The 17,374-nt window shown below is 39.6% G+C and overlaps 1 protein-coding gene across 1 annotated transcript in view; it reads left to right on the top strand.

The window, feature by feature from the left end:
- The window catches only part of LOC103261994 (PR domain zinc finger protein 2-like), a 56,684-nt gene that overhangs the window by 35,646 nt on the left and 3,664 nt on the right, over positions 1-17,374 (top strand). The window lies entirely within an intron of this gene.

Here is a 17,374-nt window from a genome sequence, read left to right on the forward strand (position 1 = left end):
CAGCCCGGCTCCGCAGACCCGGGCCCTCAGCACAGATCGCGGGCCGCGGGGGGGCGGGGGGCGTGGAGAGAGGCAGACGGGCGGACTGACGGAAAGAGGAGAGCGGAGGAGCCGAGACCGAGGGGGCGAGGGGCGGGCTTGCGAGGAGCCCGGTGGGATGTGGAAGTTCAGGGGGCGTGCTGTTCTGTCGTTTTGATTCAGTTTTCATAGTTTTATGATTTGGGATGATTTGGAACAAAAGGTGAAGTGTAGTGACGCTTAGAAAGGGAGGGGATAATTTCTGGGTAGGAAATAGTTTGGTTGGCTGTATCATATTTCCAGTTGGCATACTGACACGTTGAGATTTTTTTTTTATGAGGGATTTTAATGTGAATTCGAGAATCTTTCATAAAGCCCAGTTTGAATATATGCCAAGGCACAGTACGGTAGTTTTGCGTTAATATAAATACTTTTTTTTTTTTGCCCGCCTTAGGTCTTAAGTTTATTTTTGTAGTGTTTTGAAGGAACGAGTCCATCCTTTACCCAGAACGTTGCAAGTTGTGTAAGTTATACTGTAAACAAAAAATTTGGGGGATTTTTAAAAACAGTATTTTAAAATGTAGGTAAGAAGTCAGTCCTGATTTTTAAATTCTAGATTCTTTGTATATCACAGCATAATGGAAATACAGCTAACTCACCCGGGACAGTTGGTAGGCCTCCTACTGAATACAAGTTCTGTGTTTATTGAAGGTGATTTAGACACAGCTTTAGGTCATTAAACGCTTTGATCCTGAATCAGATGATGAACGTCTAGAAAATTCTGAGGTCTTTTAAAAGCAAAAACAAAACTTTTGAGTGAGTACTGGGATTTTGCTGATACTAGGCTTAGGGCTTGTTTGGAAACTTTTTCCTTCATTCTACTTGTTCCTTTATTTAGTATTCATTTTGTTTATACTTTTACTAGCTTCCTAGGTAAGTTGTGATTTGTAGGGGCCGGAGATTGGCAGGATGGGACTCCAAACTGCCACTAATCATAACTCACTCATATACTTAAATATATTTATAGCTTAATGACAACTTCACTTTAAGGCTTTTCTGTTTGGCCTACTGAATGTCTAGAACATATTTCATTACTCTTTTGCTTTTCTTTTTTATTTATCCCTTAATTTATTTTTCTATTCATTTAGTTGGATGCGAAGACAAACCTGAAAATAAACATTTTGTTTTAATAGTGATGTATGAACTCACATGTCTGCATTTTTTACTTGCCTAATTGGCTGGTGTTTTATATTGAGTCAAATAGTTCATATTTCTTCTTATTCAGTTTTTATTTTTATAACTATTCTGGGCAGGATATAACCCATTGAATCCTAGGTTTTAATTAAAAGACTTGCACAAAGCTCACTCTTGGAACTTAACAGTCTGTTTTGAACAACTTACTAGTAAAGAGGCTTGTTTGTTCTCTGTGACCTAAAGTTTAAATAATGAGTCAAACCTTTTTTATTAAATACTCTGTGAAAGCTAATTTATAGCTTACGGAGACCTGAAATGGAGAACTTTTTTTATTAACTCAGTTTTATTTAGGTCTTATGTGTGACCTCAGACATTTAAATAATATCTTTTCAGGCAGTGATGTCAGAGAGTGAATCAACATAAATTTCATTGAGAGGCAGTGTTCACTTAGGATTTCTGAAAGCCACATGTTGAAGACATACAGTTGACAGGTAGATTGACAGTAGACCTGACTTTATTTTGGTTATGAGACAGACAGAGCAAAACAAAGAGCTGAATTCTTCCTAGTTCTGGACCTGGCTTCCTTGCTTGACAGCTGCTATGCTTACAGCTGTGCATTGCATGTGGTGCCTCCAGAATTCATCAGATTGCTAGTGGATCATAAGGCATGTTTGGGCATCCCAAAGCCCTGATTGCTTCACTACAAAGTAGTGTTCTCCCTCTCCCTTCCCCTCTCTTCATCCTCCTCCCCCCTCCCCTCTCCTCCTCCTCCCCTTCCCCTTCTTCTCCCTCCCCTTTTCCATTCATTCATTCATTCATTGTTTATCGAGCTCCTGCCCTGTGCCAGCCACCCTGCTAGGTACAACACAGTGGTGAGTAAGAAAGCCGCAGTAACTCTTTTCATGGTGCCTGTAGTCTAGTGGGGGAGACAGATATTAAATCAGCAAATAGCTGATCAGCACCTAGACAGCTGGCATGTAGTAGGTCCTCAATAAATTTTTGTTGATTGGCTAACAAAGACACAAAAGTGCAGGGAAGGAAAAGAACACAGCGCTGTGAGAACACAGTTCATATTGTCTCTGGCCATGGAGCATGTGATTTTGCCATGGACCAACAATGAATATACATTAGCATTTTTAACTAGAATTTATTTTGAATTCTCAGCTGTCTAATTCAGCTTAACTTTTTTCATTTCTGAGCAGCCCCTCTAAGATCGAACATGAGAAGTTCCTTGGATGGGACAGATTAAACTTTCAGGTAGAGAGGAACGGAGGGTTTTTAGTGTCAGGTGTTCCAGGTTATTTTGACATGAGCCTTGGGAAGATTATAATCTTGTAATAGCATAGCAAAGGCCAAATTTAGAAGTATTTATCTTCTTGATCTCTGTCCCCTATGTGTTACTGTGAGAAATGAGAGATTGAATTTGCTCATTAGCAGTAAACAATACTGTGGGCAAATACTCTTCCAGAATGTGGACTATAATTGCAGAACGTATTGCCCTGCATTCTCTCTTGTACATCAGAGCCTTACTTGAAGTTCTTTTAACCCGAAGAAACAACAGTGGCTTTATAGAGATTGACTTAGTGGTAGGAATAAAACACACAGACACCTGGATGTTTACCAGGTGTGTGATTTGGGGCAAATCATGTCACTTTTTAAGGCACAGTTTCCCTAACTTTAAAAATGGATGTCATTACATCAGTGATACTCATGCCACCTAACCTCAGGAGGTTGTCAAGAGTAGGTGAGATAATAGAAACATGCTTTGTGGAGCTCGTGGGCTCTTGGTAGCTGTAAGTGTCCCCTCTCAGAACATAGCAGGCCATTGCTTACATGTTTCTTGCTGAGCCACGACTGCATTTGTGACTCATTTAATCAATCAGTATCTGTGGAACATCTGTGTGAGCTTGCAGTAAGCACTGGGTCACTTCCCTCCCTCTTCCCTACAAAGAACCTCACTTTGTGCCGATTCACCCTTATTTTAGTCCTAGTTCTAACTTAGTGAGCATTGGTGCTCACAGCAAATTAGAAGGAGAGAAGGATTATTTATAGCAGCAAGAAGTTTTATACCTGATAGCAGGACAGTGAAGAAGACAGAAAGTTTATAAAAAAAAACAATAATGAACTATAAAGAGTATAGCTCCTTAATGGTCCGTTAATACTTTATAAAAACCTTATATAGTGCCCAAGAATATAAACTAGATTATAAGTATGTAGGTGACTTTTAGTCCTCATGGAACAGTTAAGTTATAATCAGCTTAGCGAGGTTGTATTTCATCTGTCCCTACAGTCAGAATTGTTCAAATACAAAACAGTTCTTGGTAAAGAACATTCAAGTTTTTTGAAACTACATTTTTGAAATTCTTCTCTAAAGTTGCCGAATAACTGAAGCTTTTAGAAACTTCCAGTCAATTTAGGGAGGTAAGAGATCGATAGTAAAGATAACTTGGTCTAAGATAAGTTTTTTTTTTAAAAAAGGAAGAAAGTGCTAAATGAATGATGTAGGCAGTAGGGACTATTGATGCCAAGGGAGAAAAAAGGACCACTGGGCTGGCCAGGGAGACTTTAGAAATGGTGGCAGGATAGGAGCATTTTAGAACATGGAGAGGAGCCAGGAGGGCGTTGAGAGACGTTCAGGAGGCTGTGAGCAGGTTTGAGAAGTTGTAACTGTGGATGGTCTTTCTCCCTTTATTTAGTGAGTATTCATTGAATCTGTATCAAGCACTATTCTAGATGCTGGAATTCCAACAGAGAACTAAAATGACAAAGATCCCTCATCTCATGGAATTGACATTCTAGAAGAGAGTGGGGACTACCGGCCAACAGATGAACTAGACAAGCCTTGTAATGTCAATAAAGTGTTTTGTGGGGTGGGTGAGGTTTGGTGTGACTGGAGGTAGGGTGGCCTTTCTGAGGCTGTGACAGATGACACAGGAAGTTCTAGAGGCTCCAGGAAGAGGGTTCTATCAGCAATTCTACTCATGTAGAAACCCTCATGAGTATTTTTGGATATGAAACTCAGTTCTGCAGATGGACATATTGGCCCCCTTTCTGCCAGGCACTATTCTATGTGCTTGGGTTGGTGGACAGGGGGATTTAGCGATAACTACAGCAGGCGCTATTTTCCTCCAGCGTGGAACTTCTAGTCTGTTTCGTTGCAGCCAAGTGCAGATTGTGGAAAGGTAGGAAATAGACACTTATCGCAATTAGGTGACTTATCTGTGATCACTCCATCAATGAGTGTCACAGTCAGCATTTGAACCAGACTTTTCCCTCTACATAATATTGCTGCTTATTGTCCACTTCTGTATGTGGTGGGCAACAGCAGAAGTGACAACACTGTTTCCACCTAAAATTAGAGAATACATTGAATAAAAGCAGAGAATGGACGGGCTTCCATGGAGTTTAATCTCTTACCTATCCTAGAAACCTACAGCCATACTTCAGGCTCCTTGGCCAAAGTGGAATGATGGGCCTAGCTGTGGTGTCTGAGGGTGGTGGTATGCCGGCCCTGTGCCTTTCAGGTACCTGGTGGGAGGGAAGGTCCTGTACCCACTGACTTACAGGGCACTTGCCCATGGTTCCTGTTTGCTGGTACTGGAGCAGGGCACTTGGATGTGGTGTTGTTCTTGTGTCTTGCTTTTTGTTGGCAAGCTTGTGGCACTGGACCCAAGTGAGCTGTATCCGGGTTGGTCAGTCTTGGAGGGCCTCTCTCCTAGCTGAGGGGTACGTACCTTTGCTGAGCATTGAACGGCCTGCCTCTGTGGGTTGGCTGCCAGGTTGAACTCTCTGTTGCTGTTGTGGTGGTCTGTTTTTAAAAACTCAGTACAGTTTTAATTAGTATTTTTTCTTTTTTATATTTAATTTTAAAGATGTGAGGTGCAGTTTAGGATTAGGTATATATGTGATTATTGACAGATTAAGTTCCCACTTCGCCTGGTTTGAGATCAGGTACCCTTATTGATGTTATGTTCCCTCCAGTATTTTTTCAACAGTGGGAGTTAGGGTTTTATTTATTTTTGATTTCTAATTCTGTTGCAGCTACTGAATTGCTCTAAATTTAGGTTAAAATGTTGGTCAGTATTTTTGTTAGGTGCCTTTGATTCTTTGCTTAAAATCGTTGTTTATGGGAAGATTGTGTGAATTAACTAAAATTTTTCAAAGCATTTTGCAAATTTTCAGCTGTAATTTAATGAATGAGTTTGCAAAACTCCAAATATATGCCATGTTTAAAAACAGTTTCAAGCATCTTAATTGAGTGTATTAGGAACTGTACTGTGCTCTGTGTATTCTTAGGTTGTTATTTTGGTTCTCGTGTCCATATGTAAACTGGAAAATGAGACTTGCCCAATACAGAAAAAGTGATTATGAGTAAGTTTTTAAAAGATTGAAAAAAGATAACAAGCCCTTTATATTATAATGAGTTCAAAGTAGTTGATTTTTACAAATCTAATTTACAATTAAAAAAACAAAAACAAACCAAAAAAAAGCCAGCTGGTCACGGTGGCTCAGCCTGTAATCCCGCGACTTTGGGAGGCTGAGGTGAGTAGATTGCCTGAGCCCGCGGGTTCGAGACCCGCCTGGGCAGCGAGACCTCATCTCTACAATAAATAAAAAAAAAAATCAGCTGGGCGTGGTAGCGCATGCCTGTAATTCCGGCTACTCGGAAGGATGAGGCGGAAGGATCTCCGGAGCCCAGCAGGTCGAGGCTGCGGTGGCCGGGAGCGGCCTGCACTCCAGTCTGGGCGACAGAGTGAGACTCCAACTCAAAAAAAAAAAAACAAACCAATTTGCTGTGCTTTTCCTAAGTATGAATCCTAGGTTCTTTTTTCTAAATCACAGATTTTTATTGTTTTTAAAACTCCCGTGGTATGTTTTTTTTTGAGTTGGAGTCTCACTCTGTCGCCCAGACTGGAGTGCAGTGGCCGCTCCCGGCCACCGCAGCCTCGACCTGCTGGGCTCCGGCGATCCTTCCGCCTCAGCCTTCCGAGTAGCCGGAATTACAGGCATGCGCCACCACGCCCGGCTGATTTTTTGATTTATTGTAGAGATGAGGTCTCGCTGCCCAGGCGGGTCTCTAACCCGCGGGCTCAGGCAATTCACTCACCTCAGCCTCCCAAAGGCGCGGGATTACAGGCTGAGCCACCGAGCCCGGCTCCATGGTGTTTTTTTTCCTAGGCAGTTTCATGTTTCAGTTTACAGATGACTGTTACAATACTCAATGTTTGTAGGAGCATTACAGCAAGGAGGGTGTTGGATTTTTTAATTTAATTTTCAAATAACTTTTAAAATTTATCTTATTTTATTTATTTTGTAGAAATGAGATCTGTATGTTGTCCAGGCTGGACTTGACCTTCCAGGCTCAAGCAGTCTTCTTGCTTCAGTCTCTTGAGTAGCTGAGACTACAGGTGTGCATAGGATATAGCTATATATTTGAAATTGCTTTTTAAAAACTGAGAAATTGGACAAATACTCCCAAGAACTGTGGAGGTTAGAAATTAGTAGACATTTTTCCAGCTTAAGATTGTATGGAGAACTGAATGTTACCAGTTCAGATAGACTGGCATGGTCCTCTGTTGGTATTCACATTGACTGTTTATGTTTTACATGCCATCATGTACAGTTCTAAAGTTCAGTTTTGTTAATGTTAATAAGTTGGTTGAAATAGTTTACAGGAGCTGAATGACATGGAGAGACAAAAGTTATTTGAAAATATTGTTATTTCTCTGAGTGAAAAAGATAAATATTGAAATAGGCTGTTTTTTTTTAATCACTTAGATTAAAGCAGTTTCCCACATTGCAGGAGTTTTTCACTGAATTTTTGTGTTACGATATATTTTGGTATGGGCGTCTCTCACGATTTGATGCTTATTTGTGCATCCTGTCATGAATCACTGCTTTCAATTGTGATGGTGACAATGATGGCAGTTACTCTTGTTTTTAGCACTGCACTCCGTGCTCCACCCCATAGCTAATCCTCCCAATAACACTGCAAAATGGAGATCAGAATCTTCATTTGTCAAAGAGTAGACTGATGCTCAGAGGGGTTATATTCTTTGCCCAGGTTCATCCAGGTTCAAAATTAGTGACTTCATCTTACCTAAGTCCAGTTTTTATTCTTAGTTCCTAAGTAGGACAGTTATACTGTACAAGTAGCAGTGTTTTATTGACTTTACTTCTTAGCCAGGGTGAGTTTTCACTGCTCACCATAGAAGTGCCCACTTTAATCCTAAATAGTAAGGCAGTGAGTAAGTGAAGTTGAACTGATGTCTTCAGTTATTCTTGCTTTGGAGGTTTGTGGATTACATAGATAATTGTGTCTTCTTTGAGCACCCCAAATAAACAATTTATAGAAACACAGGTTGTTAGCTGTTGTCTGTCAAATGTTTTTTGAAATGACATATTTGTTGGTTTGGCCTTTTTAAAATTTTAAATATATGGGGTACAATTCAGGGTTAGATATACAGATGTTCATTATGCAGGTACCCTTGTTGATGAGGTGTGCCCCACCCTCCCCTGACAGTTTCCCACTACTTCCAATCCCTTTCTTATAGTAGTATTACCATAGTTATTCAAGGTTCGCTTATGAGTGAGAACATGTGATACTCGGTTCTCTGTTTCTGTGATAGATCACTCAGTATTATAGCTTCTAAGTCCATCCAAGTTGCTGTGAAGTTCATAATTTTGTCCTTCTTTATGGCTGCATTATGTATATGTACCACATTTTTTTTATCCAGTCTTCTTTCCATAGCCAGCTTTGTTGGTTCTATGTTTTTTGCTATTGTGAATAATGATGCGATAAACATGCGTGTGAAGGTATCTTTTTCATAAAATGATTTGAGTTCCTCTGGTTATATTCCCAGTAGGGGGATCGCGGGGTCATATGAAAAGTCGATTTTTAGATCTTTTGGGAATTGCCACACTGTTTTCCACAGAGGATGTACTAGTTTACACACCCACCAAGAGTGTAGAAGTGTTCCCTTTTTGCTGCATCCTCTCCAGCATCTATTTTTTAAGTTTGATTTGGGCTTTTAATGAGTACTTTCTTTCTCTTAGGTTTTATATTATTTTGGCATCAGTTTTGAAACCACAAGAACAGAGTGAGACGTTGCTTTTGCCCAATTCCCTCTGCACTGCAGAGGGGATAGAGTCTTGGCTTGTAGAGCTTTTGTCTTCATTTTGTCTTGCTGATGAGTTCGAGAAACTGATGATGTTTAGCTTCCTTCTCTGCAGCGCTGGTCTTTGTTGAGACTGGCTTAACAGTCTGGCTGTTCCACTGATGGACTATAAATTTTAAAGTTTTCTTAAGCTGAATGTTATAGATCCTGAACATCCTTTAGTTAATATATACTCTAAACATTAAATTTAGAGATTGGTTATAAGTACAGTTCTTATTTGTTTGTGAATATAATTGAGATAAATCATGCTTGTTTATTTGCGGGGATAGCTTTCTATATTTTACTTTTTCTTTGAAGAGTAATGCACCTGAACTATTTGAAGCACTACCTTCTTAAGAGGTTTTGTTTACTGATTAAACTTTCCTATCTTAGCTGCTTGACTCATTCCAAAGAAGCATGAAAGGAGACTAGAAGGTGGAAAGAGTTGCCTCAACCTGTTGAGTGCATGCTTGAATTTTCCTAATGAGAGGCAGGGGTTGATTTCTTAATTGTCTTTATCCTGCAGTAGATTCTTAAGTGTGTGTGTGTGTGCCCATGTGTTCAAGCTTGCCTGTGTGTAAAATTTTAAAAGCTTCTTGAATTCATAACAAAATGTAAAATGACTTTTCTACTTGGGACTTTTACTAAGAGTACTTTTCAGTTGTTCCTTAAAGATTTAGTAAGTAGCAAGTCTCTCCCCTCCCCAACACATACTGTAAATGAGGCAAGGCTACACTTTAGTAAGGTATGTTTTTATTTTTCAAATTTCTTAAGCATCCTTTCTGTTCTACCTTTTTGTCTAAAAATTTGGAGGTGTAGTAACTTTGTTGAAAAGGTTAAAACTTGGTATATATATTAAGAAAAAGTCTTGAGGGATTATGGGTAAGCGACTAGAAAATTCTCAGTGTTCTGAAGCATTTATTGTAACTGTTTCCTGTTCCTGAAGTTTAAAAATATTTTTGATGAAAGTTTTAATAATAAACCGGTAAATGTGTAAGTTATTTTAAATGTTATATAATAAAACACATGACATTTATTTTTGACATACAAATAATCTTTGAATAGTTTCAGAGGTAAGAGATTTATTCTAATGATAAAATGGTATTGTATGTGGGTGGTATATAAAAGTACCAGTTTATAAAATAAGATTATGACATCTAAAATACTTAATACCTTGACTTTCAAATTTTCAATTGTGTATGTTCTTATTAGGTTAGTCAATGTCCGAATGACCTTAATTTACTCTTTTTTCTTCCTTTTAAACAAAATTTTAAATATGTAGGGTACAATTCAGGATTAGGTGGATAAATGGTCATCCTGCAGGTAAAGTTTGGGCCTCCCTTTGGTCCGCACTTTGCCTGGTTTGAGATCAAGTTTAATTTAATCTTACTGAATTTAGCTGTATATTACTTGTCATGTGTAGTTGCAAAGGATTGACTTTGCTTTGGTAAAAAGGAAAAGTAATTAATACAGTACTGCTTAGGCTAAAATTTGTCTCATTTTCTATTAATGATAAACAGTCTTTTTTTGTGTTTATAATTCTACTTCTTGGTGCGGTCTTTTTTAGGTTTCCTGAGACACCACCTGCCACAAAAATGAAGGCAAACTGGTTTGTTCGCCTGTGTTTAGAACCCTAAACTGGAATTATGTACAATGTTTGAAGTTGCAATACTGTTTAGAATGGGCAACAATGCAGTTTCTGAGCCTTTGTTATTCTTTTTACTGTTTGACTTCTCAGGTTAAGTTTTCATTTTCTTGCCAATTTGAGATGTAGACTATGCCTTTCTGGTTCTGTTGACTGTATTTTTGTTTTTCATGTATGGGATTATCAGAGCCTGTTTTTGAATAAAGTGACTACTGACCAGAAGCAGAATGTCCAAGGTCCCCTGAGAAATGAAGGCTTCCTGCCTCGTGCCTGCTGCCGTGGTGCCTTTGCCATCAGGATGAAGGGTCCTAAGTCTTTTGTTCTTCTATAGCAGGCTTATGCTACGGACAGCACCTTGGTGGTAATCGTTGCAGTTTTGATTCTTTACATGTGGAAAGTCTCCTTATCACATACAATGGAGTGTACTTTTTATAGGACTAACACTGGTGTTGATACAGTTTTCTTCTCGCTGGCATCCAAAAAGTAAACAAAAAGTAATATCAATAATAAAAAATAGTAAAGAGGACTGCCATACTAGTAGTCTCAATCTTGGTTAGATTTTTGAACCCAGGGGCTTAAGATTCCAAATCACTTGTTTTTAGGAATTTTATTGGTTGCTAAATATGTTATCACAGGAAGTATCTTTTCCTTATTAGGTGGATTAGTGTCTTTTCCTTATTGGGAATTATTTGATAACAAGATCAGATTTGACTGTTAAGCTAATATCTGTTTGTGATTATGATTCTATCGAAATTAATGTAAATCACTGTTAATATGGCAAGATAAATTCATGGATGCAGTGGAGTGCAGAAAATATTAAATCAAGGAAAAGTGATGTTTAGCTTGATCTATTTCTGACCCTCTTCTGTTTTAGAGAGACAGTTTCCTAGAAATCTTGTGGGTAATTGTCAAGTACATGAAATTGGTGAATGTTTTCACAGTGAATGATCGTTGTGCTTCTCCCTCTCCCCTTTCAATTTCTGTGCTAAGCAACGTTAAAAAAACAGACCACCTACGAAAATGTTTTTTTAGTAAGTGGAGATATACTTGCTTGAACTTCTGCATTAAATACAAATTGATCAGTACTTTGAAAATGGATAACTTGTTTAAAATGAACCTGAAATGTATGTGTGTATTGGCTGGAGGAGAGAGGGGAACAGTTGCTGACCCAGCTATACCTTGAATGTCTGGAGATGCACAATATGTGGAGTGTACTGTGGTGTGCTGGAACATAACCTTGGAATGAAGAGGCCAGCTTCACATCCCACAATGCTAATAGCATTGCGACTTTGGATGGCTTACGCTGCATGTTTTGATTTTTAGTTTTCCTGTCTGTAAATGGAAATAAGACCTACCTTGCAGGGCTGTTGATGTGAGCATTAAGTGAGAACCTTCTAGAACATTCCTAGCACAACAGCCTTTGGGTCATCTCATAGTAACAGTAGGAACCTGCAAAATTAATTCTGTGGGAACTCTGTGGTCTTTTGGCTTATCAGCACTCTTCTCTAAGAAAATGAACAGTTTCAACATTTCTAACGTTCTTTTAAAATCCATATGTTTTGCTTTGGTGATGTGAAATGAATTAAGTAGATTTCAAATTTGGTGAGAGTAAAGAAAGGGCTTCTTTGGATCTGCAACTAGATACATACCTTATGACACTAAGGAGTTCCTCATATGCAAGCGCTGCTTCTCTTGTATAAACTGTCTTGTTTCACTGGTACCAAAACCAGAACACCTGTAGAGACATAGGTTGGCAGATTTAAATCACCCTTGGGATTTGATTTGCTGCATGTCCCTGGGCAGAAGTAAACATGTCTTGCCACTTGCTTGCTGCCCAGATGAAGGGATTACTATTTTCTTTCTGCTCTTTTGTCTTAGCTTCATGTGGTCCAAAAATACGCATGACTGTTATAACCAGATTTTAATCAGGTGACATGTTGGAGGAGTTTTTCTTACATTTTCTTAGATATTATCAGACAGCCTACAAAGTAACTGGGAACAATTTCAGGACTGTATATAACAGATTTCTTTATGGTCTTTCTTGTATGTGAAATCAGGAAAAAACAAAAGTGTGAAAGATTCGTTTTCTTAGGAGAAGTTACTAACTAATATGACAATGTCAGCTTTCAGGAAATAAATGTCCTGATTGTACAGCATCTTTATTGCGCAATCTGAGGAATTGGAGTTTTTTTCAGGGATCACACAGGTATAGTCCTTCTGTTGATACACAGTGCTTGCATGAACTCACAACTTGACTTTGTAATAGCACAGGAGGTTCCTGAGCCCCCAGCGTTGCCTACCAGATGTTGGGTTTATGCCAGTTTGTGCCTGTCTAGAGAGAGGAGCCTTAGGTGTTAACTGATCCTCAAGGGGGTTAAAATCTATTCCCCAAAAGATAAGGAGCCACTAAATGAACCAGTAGGTTTAATTTTCAGAATCAAGCGGAGACAATTGGTTACAAGCAATAAAATCAGTAGGTTATACACTTAATGAAATATACTTACAGCTTACACTGTTAGAGCATTAATATATATTGATGGGGACATCAGTGCGTGTTTGACAGAATTCTTTCTTCTCTCAGTTAAACTTCTGTTCTTATTGGACTTGTACATTTCCATAATGATATCTGGGTGGGATCCTGTTAATCAAAGTACAACAAATGAACAAAACAAGTGGATGAATTAGGAATTGTTAGTGGAAGCAGAGTGTCATTGTCTTCATAAGAAGAAACATATGCTGACAATTTAGACTTGTAGGCGTGGGGTTTCTGTAAATTGTTTAGTAGATTCTACTGTGAATATGACTTACAATTGATTCCGTTTATTGAGTCTGTGCCAGGCACTGTGCAGCATTCTTGATGTGCATTATCTCATTTACTCCTCCTCGACCACAGTAGCAGGTCGTTATTACCAGTATATATCATAGTTGCTTCCCATCTGCCTGGAATAGGATTATTTCTCATTAACCAAATTGCGGCCTAAGCACTGCACAGTAAGTACAATTTCATACTGTTTCACTTTCATGGGTTTCTGTTCTTTGACGACCAAACTTATCTTGAGGACCTGCTTTATTCAGAGTGCCAGCACAGCACTTGGGAAGGGACAAGAGCCGGGTCCAGTGTCTCACCTCACTTGGGGTCAGCTGCAGGGAGGATATGTGACCTTGGGGATGCAGGAATGCTCTGGGAGCAGGTAAAATGAGCACATGAATTGAAAGTGTGACTCTTGCCACCAACCACCTGTGTCTTCTGGGAGCCTTCCTCCCAGACTTCCTTTGTTCCCCATGGGCATTTTACTCCTTTATTGGCAAAAGATAGAACACTGTCAGCTATAATCCTTAGAAATTAGTACTGAGTAGGAATTAGTGTTTCTGCAAGGCTCCATTCTTGGGTCCATGGATTGTCATATGTTGCTTTCTGGCTTTACTTGGGTTCACTGGATGGCAGTCCGTCCATCTCCCTCTCCCCCTCTCCCTTTTCTTTCCCTCCTTCTCTCTTTCCTTCTGTCTCCTTTCTTCTCTTCTCTTTTGATTTTTAATGAAATACAGATTTTCTGTAAATCTTTTCTACTCAAAGTTTGCTTCTTGTTAGCATTCGTAGAGCCTTTCTGCAGAGGGGCTTGCTTTTTACAAAGTTCAGTAGACATATAGCTGCACTTTTAAATTCCTTCATGGCAGATGTCTTTGTGGTGATATATTTGTATCCCCTGTAGCTTTTAACAGTGTTGCGTAGCTAATAATCACCCAAGAAAAATTATCAAAATACTTTACTTCGCCATGATTCCAGAAACTTTACAAAGTATTAGATAATTATTATTTTTTTTACTCTAGCAAGAATAATGAGCTTCGGCTAAATTTGAATAGTTGTCTGACATAAGCCAGCACATCTGAGAATGAGATATGTTGTTGAATAGACTAGTAGAATTTTGTGTTTAGGTGGAGAGCAAAAGAAAATCTGTAATTGAATTTAAATGCAACTTGTGATTTAAAAGATAATCGCTTTATGAGGAAAACACATTTTAGTTCCATCTCCACTTCTTCAATCTGAAAGAGAGCCTTCGCAGTTTAGAGTTTATCAGGGTGGATGAATTTGTGCCAGCTGTGTGCAGGCAGCAGCCCGGAGGGGTCTGAGATCTTCTCCCTTGGAGCAGTGATGTGTCAGTCTGAAAGTGCTGATGAGGCACAGCTGCAGGTCAGACGGCAGCTGGGCAACAATTGAGATCTTGCACAGTGGTGGGATCAGATCGATGAGCAATAGTGATGCAGTTTTAAAAATTACCCTGGAATCACAGTGCCTCATTTCATGGCGGCGCCTCATTTCATGGCAGCACCACATGATTAGGTAGTTAAATATCTCTCTAAATGCTCTTGTTTTTATAAGCTTCTGCCAAAATGTGGCATGTTCAAATATCATGACCCAGTCTTCGCATTTTTAGTAGAAGCAAAATAAAAGGTGGTGAAGAATACTCATGAGTTATCACAACAGATTGCCAAAACATTGACCATCAGGTTAACACTGGTAGGCGCTCAATATGATTGTTTAAATTAGATATTTGATTTAAATAATAATGGGTGTAATAACCAAGTGCAGCGAAGCAAGAAAAAAGTATATGAGGTGTGTGTCTGAAAGGAAGAGACAAATTGATTTTTGGTTTAAAGTGATGAGATGCGCAGGGAAAAGAGCCGAAGGACATGTGCCAACAGGTCACTGGGGTTATTTGAATCCTGAGCGGTTGTGGCTGGCTAATAATATTCGTTATGAATATTTTTAACCCCTTTTATTTTTAACTCTTTACAATTGTGTGTCTGTTGTGGATTTGCTATTTCTGAAGATAGTGTGTTTTTTTTTTTCCTGGACGGTTTTCTGAGGTGTATAGGTAAGAGATGAGAACAGAGAAACACTTCAGCAATACTGTTTGCTGTGCAGGCCATACAGAAAGTGGAGGCTTTTTCCATGTTGCACCATTAAAAAATTGCATGTGTTCATCTCAACCAATAAAAACATCTTCAGTGGTTTCATTGATTTTGCTTCTGTGCACATTTCTTTTTTTAAAAAATCATATATTCTTTTTTGCATACTGTAGCCAAATGTTCATTAAATACAATCAGATGGAGAGAAATATCATCCCTCATCAATCATTTTGTCACTGGAAACCACCTGCCAAATTCTGAATGTATATCCTCTTGGTTTTCCTTAACTATACCTCTGTGGATGAATTGTAGCCTGATTTTATTAATTAGTCATGTGTCTTGACCATTGTTCTTTTGGGCATTTCTATAACCAAATGTAGAGAATCAATTTTAGTGTTTTCGTAGTGTCTTGCCTCAAATTTATGTAAGAGTTTTGCTTCTTGAAAACATTTGAAACTGAATTTTATAGTTAATTCATCAGGATGCATTGTAAAATTTATCATGAGCTTTGAAAGCTTTTTAGCTGAGAATGACCAAGTCTCCAGGGTGTGGCTGTTCCCTCTATTTTCGGGTTGCCAGGCACTTGAAACACTCCTCTGCAGCAGCTCCCAGGCTGGTTTGTTTGGCTGCGGGGACTGAGCCCATGACTTGAATTAAATCCATTGCTTTGTTGCCTCCTTACTTCTTATATGTAAGGTTTTCAGATTTTAGGTACATTTTTCCTCCTGTAAAATAAAGGCTACTGAAAAACCATGAGAAAAAACCTAGAAGTTAAAATAATTATAAAGTAGGACAGTCTAGCAGCTTGTTTATATTTAATTAGTCTCCAGAATCATTTTGTTCATGCCACAAGACCTTTTGAGGTTCCAGAGTATAAGAAAACTTAATACTTTCTTAATTTGAATTTGCTAAAGTCTATTTGGGGGACCCCTTCCTAAGATTTGGAAGTATTTAGTCAAAGCCACTAAAAGCCTTTTGTAGACGCATTAGCAGCTCGGACTCCTTTCCATGTGGTCTGCTGTTCTTCTATCAGCCTGACTTTTGGAAGAGTTGGGGGTGCCTGCAGCCTCCATCACTGCAGAGGCTGCGCCCTGGCCCCCCTGGCGGGGAGCAAGCATTTCAGGAATTTACACTGTGATCTGCAGAACTGCAAAATCCAGAACTTTTCCATTGTTTCTGTTGGAAGCAAAACCCAGAGCCCTGTTTTAATACAGTGTGCAACTTAAAACCAGAGAGATTTTATTTTTAAAATTTGCCTCCAGGATGACAGTTCTTGGTGAGTTCAACTGCAGAAAAGTATTTTCAATTATGCCAAAGGAACTTAACAGAATTTTTAAAAAACTATCAGGTACATTTCAAAGTTATTTTAAGTGAAAAAGAGCTCTATAGGAAATGTACAGCATGCTACTTTTATAACAACCGTTACAGCATCTTTCTACCGACAGAGCTTGTTTTGCCACTGATCACACCTTGGCCAGTTGTGACAGCCACTTGGGATACTCTGATAACCACATCCCCATGGGTGGCACTGTTGCTCTTCCTGGTCAGCTTCAGGGACACTGGTCTCCCATCAGTCCTACTGCCCAGGTCTTCTCATTCTTTTTTTTTTGAGTTGGAGTCTCATTCCGTCGCCCACACTGGAGTGCAGTGGCTGCTCCCGGCCACCACAGCCTCGACCTGCCGGGCTCCGGCGATCCTTCCGCCTCAGCCTTCCATGTAGCTGGAACTACAGGCGCGCGCTACCACACCCGGCTAATTTTTTGATTTATTGTAGAGATGAGGTCTCGCCAACTTGCCCAGGCGGGTCTCGAACCTGCGGGCTCAGGCAATTCACTCACCTCAGCCTCCCAAGGCGCGGGATTACAGGCTTAAGCTTCCCTGGGAAGGGCCCTCTCATCTAGGGGTGGGAAGAAGAGGAAGGCTGTGAAAGGTGAGGTTCTAGATGAGTGGGCTAGGGTTGGGGAAAGGAATTCTAAGAATAAAAGAGACATCGAATTGTCAGATAATAAAGGAGAAACTTGGGGCAAATAAGACCTGAAGAGTTGTTGGGCCTTGTAATGGAGTTCAGAGAGGAGGAGAATGGAAGTTGAGGTGCAGGGAGGGAGGGCTGCCTGAGGGCAGAGGAACTGGAGGCAACAGGCACAACCCGTTCTTCGGTGAGTCAGTGCTGATCCTGTTCTGGCAGCCCATGTTCCTGACCTTTCATGGTACCATTGGAGAGTTCTCCCAGGATTTGGAATCAGCGTAGTGTATCTAAAATGGCGAGCTCCCCAAATGAAGATCGGATGGATGTGGCTTCTGTGCACTGGTATTTAATTCTGATTTTATACTTCAGAGTTGGATAGCTCCCCAGTGAGGAGGCAGCACATGTAGAGTTACAAATAGTTCTAAATTTAATTCATCTAAATTACCAAATGCATGAGCCTTCACTCTTGTGATGAATTTTTAATGT

The sequence above is a fragment of the Carlito syrichta genome, unplaced genomic scaffold (assembly GCF_000164805.1).
Source record: "Carlito syrichta isolate Samal-C Ts95f unplaced genomic scaffold, Tarsius_syrichta-2.0.1 Scaffold91568, whole genome shotgun sequence".
NCBI lineage: Eukaryota > Metazoa > Chordata > Mammalia > Primates > Tarsiidae > Carlito > Carlito syrichta.